Here is a 15,039-nt window from a genome sequence, read left to right as displayed (position 1 = left end):
AGGCAAGAAAACGGCCTTATATGTTTTAGAATTATTTTCCACAATCAAGAAGGAAATACAATATTTTTGGTTGACCTTCATTAATCAAGGACCTCTGCCCTTGAGAATTCTCAATTACTGAAGCTTCCAGCCAATTGTGTTGTACATATTCCTGTGACATTTTTCCACTTGTTTTTTTCCTGTGTTCTTTTAAATTGAAAGTCCTGGGAGGCCAGGTATGAGCTTTCTGCTTCCTTTGTAACATTTCAGGGGCCTTTGATGCTGTGCTCCTAACACACTGGGTATTCAACAAAGATCTTCATGCACTCTTACCCACCTGGGCATGCAGTCTATGCCTCTTATCTAAGGACACTTCTGCAAACATCTCACATGGACACCCTTCCAAAATGGCCTTTCAAGTTGAGTCAAAGGGCTCATTAGATCTCACCTTGGCCATGTACAACACATTGCATCTGCTCTCTGATATGCGCATATGGCCTCAATTCTTATTTAAGAATCTCTAATAGAAATAGTACCTTTTTTCATGCCTCCCACTGTCCTTCACTGCAGGGTACATTACTCATGTTAGACCCAGATTTACCTTTGTCCCACACAAACCTACTGCTGTTTCATTATTTTTACTATAAATCACTAGCATCAGCAAAGCCCAGGCAGGAAACTGAGGTAATAGAAAACTTGAGAGATAGTCAAAACAAAACAAAACAAAACAAAACAAAAAATGCTTCCCAACTTCTTCCTCTAACTTATTTAGTTAATGTTCCTTATTCTGAGTCACTGCTTAAAGGCCACTGTTAAATGTGAATGTAGGAAAATAAGAGGGATGGCCTCTCAGAATCTATAGGTAAATCACTAAAGTCCTTGGGTACCTTTATTGAGTGGGTTTGGAAAGCATTTCCTACTTTTCAACAGTACCTAATTTATCAGTAAATTTTGCCTTTCTAATACCATAGTTTAATCAATCACTGGATGTCAATATTGGAAATTAACTCTGCTACGTGCAGATCTGGTGGTGATCTGGGAAATGGATTTGGCCAGGAAATCTTTCTAGAAGGTAAAGTTTGTCCACTCATTTGACTTTTTGCAAATCATTTTCTGAAATCTTTTTTCTTTCCTTTTTTTTTTTTTTTTTCTGAACAGACCCTATAATTTACATTGGTGTAGGGACCTTCAGAGAGAAAACTCTTTCTTCCAATGCAGATTAGATAGAACCTGCCCTCTAATGCAATGTTAGAACATTTTCTAGGGCAGTAGTTGGTTAAGTAACTTGATCATGGTCACATTGACAGTATATCTTAGAAGTGGGGCTTGAACTCAGATCTTTCTTGCTCTGATGATTTTCTCTCCATCCACTAGGCTACTCTCATTTCTCCAAAATCATTATACCTCTAAGAATCCCAGTTTTCTATTTGTACTGGCCCCTTCCACTTTTCCTTATTCTATCTCCTCTTTTTTATGATTTCTTTCATCTTTTTTTCTACTTTAAGTACAACTTAATTTATTTTATTTTTTATATCATAAAAGTATTTTATTATTTTCCAGTTACCTGTAAAGATAGTTTTCAACATTTGTTTTCATAAGATTTTTAGTTCCAAATTTTCCTCCCTTCCTCCTTGCCCTCCCCCCTCTTCAAGACAGAATGCAATCTGATATAGGTTGTATATGTACAGTCACATTAAATATATTTCTTCATTAGTCACGTTGGGAAAGAAAAATCAGAACAAAAGGGAAAAACCTCAAAAAACAATAAAAACAAAAACAAAAGTAGAAACAGCATGGTTCAATCTGCATTCAGAGCTTAAGTGGGTTGTCCAGGGTAACACAGTTTAGTAAATGTCTGAGGCAGGATTCAAACTCAGGTCATCCTGAATCTAAATCTTGTACTCTATCCATTTTTTTTGGGGGGGGGGGGCAAGGTAATGAGGGTTAAGTGACTTGCTCAGGGGTCACATAGCTAGTAAATGTCAAGCATCTGAGCCGGATTTGAACTCAGATCCTCCTGAATCCAGGACTGGTGCCCTATCCACTCTGCCACCTAGCTGCCCCTACACCACCTAGCTGCCCCAGCACTCTATCCATTTTGCCATTTAGCTTCTCAGCCAACTCAGAGATCAGTGATGCTCTTGTATAACTGTCATATCCATATAAGAAAAAGACCCTGACAATCTTTTATGGTTCTTATTTATAACTAGATCACATGACAAGAATGTCTTGAAATTGTGATGGAATCTAACTAATTAACATTTTCTTTCCCTATTTACCAAATGCACATGCCATAATTTTCTATAAATACAAATTCATATCTTTGTTTCTTCAACCATGGTTATATAAAATAAGAACAATAAAAATAAATCTAAGTCAACTGATCCATCCTATTGATGACTTGCAAATCTTCAATACAGAAACTATATCATCAATATGGAGTAGAGGAAGCAGAGTGAAATGGGGGCTATATCAAAGCTAGAAAGATTAGGAGACAATGGAGTGACAGAACACAAACCTCATGCAATTAGGGATTAATTGGCCAGTGTTTGTACAATCATCTATCTTGAACATCTCTCTTGGCAATGTGGAAAGCAACCCAATGGAGGGTAGAAGCCATACAGAGGCAGGGGAATAGTGCTGGGACTCAGGATAAGGTATCTACCATGATCACACAAGTTAGAGTCAGCTTGTACATGTTAAGGCCTATTTTAGCCAGGAACAGTAGATTGCTGAGCATGTAGGTGGTGAAGTGGATAGAGTGCCAGAGTCAGGAAGACTCATCTTCCTGAGTTAAAATCTGGCCTCAGACACTATCTGTGTGACCCTGAACAAGTCACTTAACCCTATTTGCCTCAGTTTATTCATCTGTAAAATGAACTGGAGAAGGAAATGGCAAACTACTTGAGTATCTTTGCCAAGAAAACCCCAAATGAGGTCACCAAGAATCAGATACAACTTGAACAACAACAACAAGTTACAAGTCAACAAGTAGCCCATCTAAATTTCATTACATCCCAATATATGAAATATTGAGCAAATGGGCATGACTGTATGTTAACCTATTAATTGTGTTTTTGAAATCTGGAGACTATCAAAGAAGAGTTATGAATTAACTCAGAAGTTCAGATCCTAAATGAACTTTGCCACCTGTATTCTTTGTTTTAGCTTATGGCCATGTGTACAGGGGAAAATTTCTCAGAAGTTCAACATATTCCTATCTTTCTGAGAACAAGTCCCAAATCAGGTTCTCTTTCACCTTTCTTTTATCCTTCCTTTATCTAATCAATCAATTACAAATTCCCCAAACTGCAATGTATAGAAACAGGAGCAGATGTGGCATGTTCTACCTTGCTTTCCCCCCAGTCACAACCTTAGAAACTTCCAGAACTCCAGGATTATTCTCAACACAAGTTAGAGATGGTTCTTTTCCTGTTCAAAAGGGGAAAGACGGGAATCCTTTGGGGAGCTGCTACACCCTCATCCTTAGTTGGAAGTTGCTACCACCACCATCCAAATCTGCAGGAACTACCATATAACTGGCTAGCTATGTGTAGAGTTGGAGGACAAAAACATCCCTTCTATATCCACTCAACTACAAAGAATATTCCTTAATAAATATCATTTGGGCATTTAAGTCTTTTTTTTTTCAGTTGGCACACAGGGTTTTTGTTTTTGTTATTTTTTGTTTGTTTGTTTTGTTTTTTTGGTGGGGAAATGAGGTTTAAGTGACTTGCCCAGAGTTATACAGCTAGTAAGTCTCGAGTGTCTGAGGTCGAATTTGAATTTAGGTCTTCTTGAATCCGTGGCTGGTTCTTTATCTACTATGCCACCTAGATGCCCCATTGTTTTTTTAAATTAATTTATTTTTTAACTTAAAAATATTTTTATTTAAATTTTTTCAATTACATGTAAAGTTATTTTTTTGAGTTCCAAATTTTTCTCCCACCTTCCCTTCCCTGCCCCTCCCAAGGCCAGCTAGCAATTTGATAAAGGTTATATATTATGATCATGTGAAACATATTTCCAAATGTCATGTTTTAAGAAAAAAGTCAGAACAAAAGAAAAAAAAAATGCAAGAAAGAATAAACAAGAACAATAACAAAAAAGCAGCTACAAAAGTGAAAATAGTATGCTTCAAACTGCATTCAGACTCCATAGTTCTTTTTTGAACATGGAGAGCATTTTCCACCATTTGTCTTTTGTCATTGTCTTGGATCACTGTATTGCTGAGAAGAGTTAAGTCTATCAGAGTTGATTATCACATGTCAGTCTTTTCTTGTATTTCTCTTTTCCCCCTTCCCAGTATGAATACTAATTTACCACATGTTGATTCATTTATATCCCTTTGTCCCCAAATGCTGGAATAGTAATAGGTAGAAGAAACTAAGTTTCTTCATTCCAAAACTAGAACTCAGGGAAATAACCTTTGTTCATACTGTGATAGGGAACACTATCCCTAATTCACTATGTTCCTATGCATGCATGTATACTGATCAATGCCACATACTTTTATTTTGGCATGGAAAATTGTAAGTTAAGTTCAGCTAGTACAATTCAATTAAGTAACAAAGTCCCAGATGTGATAACAGCCCTCATTGTTATCTTTTCTACAAATTCGGTCCATATCAGGCATGGACTTTGTAATAGCAATAGCTGTGAACCTGTATTCCTACAAAACCCTGTGACATCCTTTCTTACTACAATGGTAATTGACACAAGGTAGGAAGATCTAAATCTAAAGTGTGATGTCAAAATGTGATGTCTAGAACTGAATAAAACACTCCAGATATATAAGTAGTATTTATGTAGCATTTTAAGATTTACAAAGTACTTGACTTACATGATCTCATCTGATTCTCTTTGTGAGGTAGAAGCTAGTGTTATCCCCATTTATAGATGAGGAAATCGCAAGGCTGAGTTCAATTCCCAACTCTGCCACTTTATTATTTGTTTGACTCTGATCGTGTCACTTAACATTTCTAGGCCCCATTTTCTTCATATTTAAAATGGAAGCGTTGGACTCCATGACTTCTTAAGTCCCTTCCTTATCTAGATCAGTGATTGATGACCTAAGACTTGGTCTCATTTCTCTTTGTACTCTCCCACTGCGATCTCATCCAGTATTACGTCTTTAGTTATCACTTCATTAAGAGGGTGACAGAATCAAAGATTCAGGGTTGGAAGGAACCTCAGAGGTCATTTCATTTGACCTTCTCTGTCTGCTTTACTGGATCCTACAGATCACGCCCTCTAAACCATAGTGTCTGAGGTATATAAATTTATTTCTTAAATTTACCTACTCTACCCGAACCTTTCTGCAGACTTCCAGTCTTGAATCTCCAACTGCCTTGAATTGGATGTTCACTAGAAATCTTTTTCTTTTTGGTGGGGCAATGAGGGTTAAGTGACTTGCCCAGGGTCACAGAGTTTGTATTTGTCAAATGTCTGAGGTAGCATTTGAACTCAGGTCCTCCTGAATCCAGGGCCAGTGCTCTATCCACTGCACCACCTAGCTGCCCCCCATGAGAAATCTTAAACTCAATATGTCCAAACTGAACTAATTCCCTTACCTTCCATACTACTGTAAAGGGCAACACCATCTTCCCAATCCCTCAGGCTCACAGCCTAGATGGCAATCTTAACTCTTCTGTATCACTCATTCCCCAACATCCAAATTGTTGCCAAGGCTTGTCACTTTCACCTTTTCAACATTTCTCAAATACACCCCCTTCTCTTTTCTTACATTAACACCACTCTGGTATAGGTCCTTATTACCTCATGTCTGTACTATTACAATAGTGTGCTGGTGACTGTGCTTGTCTCAAGTCTCTCCCCACTTCAGTTATATACTCTTTACCATTCATAAACTCCAAATTCTAGACACAGTGGATAGAGCTGCAGGTTTTCAGTCAGGAAGACCTGAGTTCAAGTCCAGCTTCACATACTTACTAGCTGTGTGACCCTGAGAAACTGAGTCACTCAATCTCTCTCAATCTGAGTTCCCTCTACTATAAAATGGGAATAATAATAGCACCAACTTCCCAGGGTTGTTGGAAGGATCAAATAAGATATTTATAAAATGCTTAGCATAGTGCCTGGAACATAATAGTTGTTTAAAAAGTGCTTGTTTCCTTTCTTCTACCTCATGACATTAGCTGTTCCCTATTCCTGAAATGGACTTTCATCCAATCTCTCCTCTCCTACAAGGTCCAACCCAACTGCACTTTCCAGATGGAAGTGACCTTTCCCTTTTGAAATTTCTCATAAACCATTGATTGGAACTCTCCCTTGTACTTGATGCAATTTGCCTGTTGTAATTTTTTTGTGTGTATAGGTCTTGTTCCCTTCTATTACACTGGTGTAGGAAGCTTCCACTGAATAACATTCTCTATCAGCATAGGTTAGCACATACTCAGGCACTTACAATCTTAGAAAGTTGCTTAGAGCCTGAAGAATTTAAATTACTTACTTGGGGTCATAAATCCAGTATGTATCAGAGACATGATTTGGACCCAGCTCTTCCTGGCTCTTAGATATAGAGATATTTACATATATATATATATATATATATATATACACACACATAAATATATTAATTATTTATATATTATAAATATATATTTATATGTAATGTCTATATATTTAACTGGCCTCAGAGCCATATATATATGTATTACACAGAGACACATACACACACACACTATAATATTAAAAAGAATGGGGGTGTTGTGTTAGGTGAAAGGGACACTCTCAGGAGGGCATGTGTTTTGACTTATTTTTTTCCATTAGTGATGATGGACTTGTACAGAAGCAACTTCATTCTCTTCCCTGGTTGCCGTTGTAACAAATCTGTGAGATTGTTGGCTAGTTTTAGAGTGGAGACATGGAATAGAACAGAGCTCATAGGATTATAGATTTTGAGCTACAAGGTCCTTTAAAGGTGATCTAGTTCCACTCCCTCATTTTAGAGATGTGCAAACTGAGGCCTGGGGAAGTAATGCAAATTTAATTGCCTGAGGTCACAGATACATTAAATAGAAGTACCAAAAAAAGGAGCCCAGATGTTCTGACTCCCGTCGACATGAGCAGGCACATCTGAAGATTGTGCCCAGAATTTTGGTCTCACGATACTGTGCTTTGGTCAACTGGGTGAATTGGTCAGGAATGCTGAAATCAAAATACTAGGTAACTCCTCCCTCTCTAAATACCCACTTTGCTTTATTGACCTTAACGCTTGATTCCTTCCCAAATAGCAGTGACATAAATGTTTTGTAAGCATTGTTAGCCTATTTTGCAGGAAACTGGATACCAGAAATGTTAAACAACTTCCTCAAGATTTTTTATAGTAGTAGTGAATTGTCAGAGAGAGTTTATTTCATTGATTTCAACTGCTGTATTTGATCTATAAGACTATAGAGCGGGAGGGAAAACTCTACAGAGAGCTTTATGTGTATATGTATGTGTATATACACTTCTATGTATATAACAATTTTACTGTATTTTCCCCCAAGTTTCCTACCTGCATAAAGGTTTTTGTTCTTGCACAACACCCTTTTCCTCCTGTTATTTGGTTCCCTTATTATTTTGGTCCACCCTCTGACACTGCTTCCTACACTATACTTTTCTTTCCCATTTCCTTGTTCTTAAGTCTGGCACCAGACACAATCTCTCAACTCAGTGAAATTGTGATCTGTGAATCACTTGGTGCCACTGCGTTTAATGGACATCATGTAGAGCAGCAAGACAGGAAAACACTCTATACAGGAAATAGAAGGTTAATGGTTGTACTTTGGTGCCCTTTGTAATAAGAATTAATTATCCTAATTAAAAAGACTACCTTGCAGAAGACAAGTGGGAAAAGTGGCAAGCAGTTTGTATTTTTACCTGATGACATGCATATTGAAATTAACTAGAGGGACATGTCTCCTGATATTTTCATCTTTTAAATTATATGCACAGAGGGGATATGGTTTGTTCTTCAAGATGAAATGATTCTTTTTTTCACAAGATATAATCTAAATCCCTCCAAAAGTTTCTAACTTCAAAACTAGTTTGTTTTGAGTACCCCCATTACCTGTCTTTTCCAAGACTTCTTTGTCTCCACTCAATTCCTCCAATCAATAACTTTATTCCATCACCTTTCCCATGAATCTAGCAATCAGTCAGTCAATGGATGTCACTTCTGAAGAACCTACTATGTGGCTGGCAGTGTAGTGTTGGGCATATAAACATAGGGGAAAAAAAGTCCTTGCTCTCAATGAGCTCACAATCTAAAGGGTAGATGACATGAAAACATATACATACAAACAAGTTTTTTAAAATATATGTATATATATGTATATATATGACACATAGGAAATAATTAACAGAGGGAAGGCAGTAGAATTATGAGGTATTTTAAAAGGCTTCCTGTACTGGATAGGATTTTAGCTGGCACTCAAAGAAAGCCAGGGAAGCTAGTATATAGAGATGAAGAGAGAGAGGATTCCAAGAATGGGGGAAAGCCAGAGAAAATGCCCAGAGCTGAGTGATAGAGTGTCTCGTTCACGGAATAACATGGAGGACAGTGTCATTGGATGGAAAAGTACATGAGGAAGAGTGTGAAAGGGTAGAGGATAATGTAAAGTGTAAGTGTCATACAAATGTAACATGGCCACTCAGAGTCCTTTACTGTCCCAGGGTCCTTCACTATGGCTACCCAGGGTTTCTCACTATTGCTACCCAGGGTCCCACACTGTGATACCCCATCTTCTTTCTTCCTCCCTCCACCAAAAGAATCTGTCTTGTGACCAATTTTCTCAGGTCCCTGATCTCTACTAAGGAACTGATTAAACCATTATCAACACTCTAAGGTGATAATGGGTGATAATAGGTGAATGTGTCACCCCTTCTAGGAATTTATATTTTAATGGATTGAAGATGGTAGGGGTGTTTTGGTGACAATGCCTTAACCCAAAAGGAGCAGGTGGAACTTTCCAGTCCTATGACAGGCCAGTGGGGGAGGGTTTTATGTTTGGGATTTTTTTTTTTTTTGAGCAGGTGCTTCTCACATCACAGCTGCCTCAATGCCTATGAATAGAGCCAGCTCTGTATTTCTGCTCCTTTTAGGTGAACTTAACACTTTTTTATTAAAAAGGAAAAACCTTTGCTATATGTGATTTAATTCATCTTTGGAACTGTTTGCATTCCTATGCTTGCAAGTAGGTCAGGAGAATGAATAAAACTGGTAAGGAAGTCCAACAAGTGAGACAGGAAAACACACACACACACACACACACACACTCCAGGCATATACGCCTATTTCAAACCAGTGAAGCAATATAAGAGAGGGAGGGAACTGAGGTTGCTAGGTGGGAAACCCCTCAACAACAAACATTGTCCCTGTCCCCCAAGCCCACTCCAATCCCCTTTCTTTTTTTGTGGTGGGTTGTACTGCCTAGTCCTACTGTGGAATGCTCATTCCTCCCATCCCAGTGGTGACAGACTCACGAGGATGGCTCCATGTCTGTCTCACAGGTGTGGGATTTGATGCTTGCCAGCTAACTTGACTTTGGAGGAATCTCCCACAGTGGTTGTATAGAGAGAAGGAGAGAGATAATAGTTCACTGGCATCAGTAATCTACTTTCCCCCAACAGACTCTGTATTTGAATAATAGCCTCTGCACTTGCCCTCCCACGCCCCCTCCCCTGACTCTGTCTCTGTCAGATTCTCTTCCCTTCTCCACAACTGGGAGCTCTGGGGAGCAGACTGTTTTGGCTGGAATGAGACGGGCACAGATGGTACCACCTGCTGCACGTTCCTTACTTCTTATTGGCTTCTCTCACAGCTCTCTAGGCTGTTGAGTTTTTGTTGTTGTTGTTTTTTCTAAGTTCAGGAGAAGGGGAAAAGCTGATGACCCTTGCAGAGGATTCATTCTAGTACAGCTGCCAAAGGAGGCAGGCATCTGGGGGCATTTTTTCCCTGGATGCAGTGACTGACAAAGATCCCTCTGGGGCATGGGCATGTTGGAGCCAGTTCAAACAAGGTGGAAAGGGCTGATTATTAAATTTTTCAGGGTGAGCATTTATACTTCAGAAATCGGTTTCAAATCAGAGCTTGATTTATTGTTCTGTTGATTGCGTATTAAGAAAATGATGGAGAGAAATGGAAATAATGCAGAGTAATCTTAAAATTATAATGCATACTTTTTTTTTCTTTCCAAGAGCTGGTTGTTAAATATTACAGTCATCCTGTTTTGTTGTATCAAACATTTTAATGGCCGAGATGCCATTTATCTTCTAGTCAACTGAGATCTATTTTTCAAGACAGGAAAATCATGATCTGGGATAAGCAAGAGGTTCTTCTGAGAACTGGGGGTGGGGCGGAGACCCAGGTTGCATTTTCTTTTCCATCAGTAACATACTGGCAGACTGGATAAACTGCTACACTTGCTTTTTCCTCTTTCTCAAAAAAGGAAGCTCTTTGAATTGATGAACTCAGTTTCCTCGTTTGTAAAATGAGGGGGATTGGTTGCATCATATGATCTCTAAAATTTCTTCCAGCTCAAACAGTCCACGCTTCATGAATTATATCTGTGAAACTATTTGAAGATGCACATAAATTAGAGATAATCAGGCTGACCAAGAAATGCTTTACAGTAAATTTATTTTATGCCCCCAGTATGGGAGGCAATGTGATATAGAAATAAAGCTGGAATGGGAAGAAGGAGACCTGGATTCCAGTCCCATTTCTTCTACTAACTAGCTATATGACCTTGAAGAAAAGACTTCACCACTCTGGGTGGGCCTCAGTTCCTTACCCATAAAATGAGAGGGTTGGACTCAATGATCTTGAAGCTTTCTTCCAGTTCTAAATATCTATGATCTATTTCTGTTCCAATTTTTCCATTCTTAATTTATGAATCCCCTGCTGCTCTTGTTACTATGCATACACCTACTGCATATTTCCTCCTCCTCCTCCTCCTCCTTGTCTTGTGGTGCCCACAAGATTCATGAAATTCATGGAGGGGAAGAAGAATGACTAGTATTGAGAATACAAACAGTTGGCTTGTAGTGAAAGCTGTTAATAGACTCAGTGGAACCATAGCCCCCTAATTGAATCTAAGAATGTGATGCAACTGAGAGAGGACTGGATTTGGAGCAGGCCCTGGATTCCATTTCCATTTCAATTCTGCTCTCATTTACTTAGCTGTGCCACTGCGGACAGGTCATTTCAGCTCTCTGGGCCTTTGTTTCTTCACCCACAAAACTGTGCAGGGGAGAAAAGGTGACCTCCCAGCTGCCTTCTGCCTCTAATTCTATCATCCTGGGACATGTTTGGCAGGCAAAATATGTGAAATACACACATTTTCTTTTTATAAAAGTGTTTTCTAAGAGAGAGAATGTTCTTTACTTTCCTTAGTTGATAGAGTCTTATTCACAGGGGAACATAGTTATGACCTGTCAGCATGCAAAGCATCTGACAACATGCAAATGACATAATGATATCCTAGTAATACAGTCAGGGTTCCCAGCATAAATAGCTTCCATTCCCTCCCCTGAATGATCCCTGTGCCCGGAATGTAATGCTGCCTTCCTGCAGCAAAGAGTATGGGACAATGGAGCATGTATTAGAACTGGAGTTAGGAGACCTGGGTTGTAATCTCAGTTCTGTCACTAGCCATGTGACCTTCAATCAATTTACAAGTTTTTGTTAAGTGTCTTCTTAGAGCCAGATACTTTGCTAGGTGCTTCTCTGGGCCTCGTTGTCCTCATCTGTAAACAGAGAGAGAGAGGTGAGGAGAATGTTCTCTAAGGACTTTTCCAGGTTTAAGGCCCAGGGTATCATGGGATTTCTAGAGCTAGGAAGACTGGTTGTTATTTATTTAGAATTTATATTACCCTTCTTACTTCCAAAAAGGATTCTAGGTGGTTACATAATCTACAATTCTATGACTGTGATTAGCTCTTAAGCTAGCTCATAGAAGAATTTTATTGTCGGATTAGAACATGGCTTGAAACAATCTTGGGCTAGGACTAGGTTATAACTCAGGCAGGCTATAAAAGAGTTTATAACTGTTATAGGAGTTTTTGGGTTTTGGGAGGTTGCAGATTCATGGTGGCCATAGCAATTACCTATGGGAAAGTGTGTGTGTGTGTGTGTATACAATTTTACCACTATTATTTTACTTTTTCAAGGCAAAGCAGAAAATATTTATTTGATACCTGTAATAGGATTATGATAAAATCTAAACTCAAATCCATTTTTTCTGGTTGGAACTAGTGGGTTACATTTTCATGAGTAATTTTAAACCGAATTAGCATGCTTTCCCCTATGGAATGATTTTTTGCTAATAATCATTCAAGAGGCACCTTGTGTAGTAGATAGAAGGTCAGGCCCCAGAGATGGGAAGAGTTGGGTTCAAATCCTACCTCTGACACTTTTTGGCTGTATGACGCTGGGTTTAACTTCTCCATTCCCCCAGGCAACTCTTTAAGTCTATAAATTAAAGGGTAATTGCTGACCTGCATTAAAGGAGGGAATTTCCACACTGGGAGGGGGAGTATTCCCTACACCATTGAAAAGACAAGTCTGGATGAAAACTCATTATCAAAATTTCATTGTTGACATATATAATTGAATTCTAGAGGAAGCAATCACTCCATTGCACCTTTTCAAACCTAAAGCTGACATTTTTACTTTGGGGAAGGAGATTTCTTTTTTTCGTTTGTTTTTTTTTTTTTTTGGTTTTATTGTGAGGGGCAATGGGGGTTAAGTGACTTGCCCAGGGTCACACAGCTAGTAAGTGTCAAGTGTCTGAGGTCGGACTTGAACTCAGGTCCTCCTGAATCCAGGGCCCGTGCTTTATCCACTGCACCACCTAGCCGTCCCCAGGGAAGGAGATTTCTAAACATGGGATACCAGAAAATTAAACTCTGGTGAAAATATTGTTTAAGAAGTTTGTTTTGTTTGTTTTATTAAATATGTAGAATCCTAGTCACAGCAAAAGGTAACAAGGATTCAAAAGACACATTTTAAGTATCTCAAATTGGTTAAAAAAAAATACTTTCTATACTCTCTGACCAGTCCATAGTTACCTGGAACCTCTAGAAAAGAAACATCTATGTTAGAATAACTACACCTAAACCAATTCTGTCAATCGATCCATTTAGAGGGTTAAAAAAGTTGGGTAGCGTGGTTTCTACTTCTCTTTCTTTTTTCTTGCTTAGATGTATCTTCCACCGGAAACCTGTGAGCTCACACTTTCTAAGCATGTTCAATAATGAAGTGGTAGACCTCCAAAGAATATTTCAGTGCTTCAGGAAGTGGTTGAGGGTTATTCAATAGATGGTATTCTCCCTTTCACATCTGTACCAATCCAATCTGACAGAGCAGTGTTGGGAAACACCGTGTGTGTATGTGTGTTTGTGTGTGTGTGTGTGTGTGTGTGTTTATGTTGGAAGTGGTCTATTTTAGATGAGATGTGAAAACCAAGGTCTGGGCCACTTGTGGTCATTAGAGATAGCCTAGTGCTTTCTACGAGATTGAGGATGTTTCTAACAACTTTCTATACAAATTAATATTTTCTTCCCATCCTTCCTGTCCTTTTTCTTTGAAAATCTGTAGGCAGTTTGCTTTGCTTCCTAAGGTAAACCAGAATACAATGTCATAATGGGATTCTGGGACCTTAAAAGTAACTACTTGGGAAGTGTAAAACAAGTCTTTCTTTTCTAAGTAAAAGTGCCAGAGAATTGAAATTTCTTATAAAATGTTTTAAGATGACTTAGTCATTTTAATACTTTTTCTATTTAACAATTGGCATGTATTTTGGCATGAAAGCAAAGTGTTTTCCGGACACTCTGGACTGATCCATCCTTCTTTCAATATCAATGTTTTTCCTCTAGTGTTCTCCACTTATAGAAAATTGTGAAGCATTCATGTCTCAAAAGGGCTCATTTCAAGCTCTCTCCTTTCACCTGCGTGCCTGTGTGTGTTTTTTTTAAGCACCACTAGCTATTTCTATGTTAACTCAGCATATGAATAGATAAGCCTGTTGACAAATATACACTTAACTCTCTCTCTCTTTCACACACACACACACACACACACACACACACACACACACACACACACACACACACACACACACCCCTCTTACCTATTCCCTTGGTCCTTCCCTGAAAGTGGTCAGAACAACATCATAAACCTTTTCCTGAACGTTTCTTTTTGTTAGATCAGCTCCTTCTAAGTCTTGTGCTTGCCAATGCTGAATTTCCTGCCAGGGCAGTAGACTATTTTTAACATTTTGGGGGCTAATCCTTCATTCCAAACCCAACAGGCATGTTCTACCTATTGAAAGCCAGACATTTGACTGGGTGATCTTAAAAACCTAGGTCATTGAGTTTTATAATGCCCATAGAATCACGAGCAGAAATAGAAAATAAGACTCCCGCCCCATCCCCAAACCTTAAAAAAGTTCAGTTGTTACAGATTGATATTCAAGGTGTTTTTCCCCATCATCTCTTTTTATTAAAATCATTAGAATTTTTGTCTATTTGTCTCCATGCCAAATAGAAACTTTGAGATTTATTAAGCATTTTAAAAGATTTTTTGTTTGTTTGTTTCACCTTGTGGGATTCATGGTGGCATACAGTTTCACATCCTAGGTTTATCCTACTTTCCTTTTGCAGTGGAAGTCCACTTAAAGATTAGTCTTTGTTATCATACAGCATTTGTTTGATTCAGATAAATAGAACCTCTTCAACCCTGAAAGCAGAGACAGCAAGATACTCTGAAACATCAGTCAAAAAGCCCCCAAAAGTCCCCAAAACCCAAACTGGACAAGACCTACTAGTCCAAGAGAGCATGTTGCTGATTATCTTATTGTTTATTTAAATATTTAAGCTCTAAAGGAAGCAATCATTCCTTTATACCTCTTCAAATTTGGGGTTGACATTTTTATTTTGGGAAGGGGGATTTTAAAACATGGAATACAGGAAAAGAAAACTCTCCAGTAAAAATATTGTCTAAAAAGTTTGTTTTGTCTGCATGGTTTACTAAATATGTACAATTCCAAC

General features: G+C 38.5%; 1 protein-coding gene across 1 annotated transcript in view; it reads right to left on the bottom strand.

The window, feature by feature from the left end:
• Positions 1–14,500: 14,500 nt before the first annotated feature.
• Positions 14,501–15,039, bottom strand: part of ZEB2 (zinc finger E-box binding homeobox 2) — a 147,243-nt gene continuing 146,704 nt past the window's right edge. Inside the window, 1 exon segment of the mRNA XM_043998608.1 lies at positions 14,501–15,039. This exon segment is cut by the window's right edge and continues 5,390 nt beyond it. The gene's annotated coding sequence lies outside the window, so the exon portion shown is untranslated.

Source organism: Dromiciops gliroides, chromosome 3, assembly GCF_019393635.1.
Source record: "Dromiciops gliroides isolate mDroGli1 chromosome 3, mDroGli1.pri, whole genome shotgun sequence".
NCBI lineage: Eukaryota > Metazoa > Chordata > Mammalia > Microbiotheria > Microbiotheriidae > Dromiciops > Dromiciops gliroides.
This window is presented reverse-complemented; position numbering and strand designations above follow the sequence as displayed.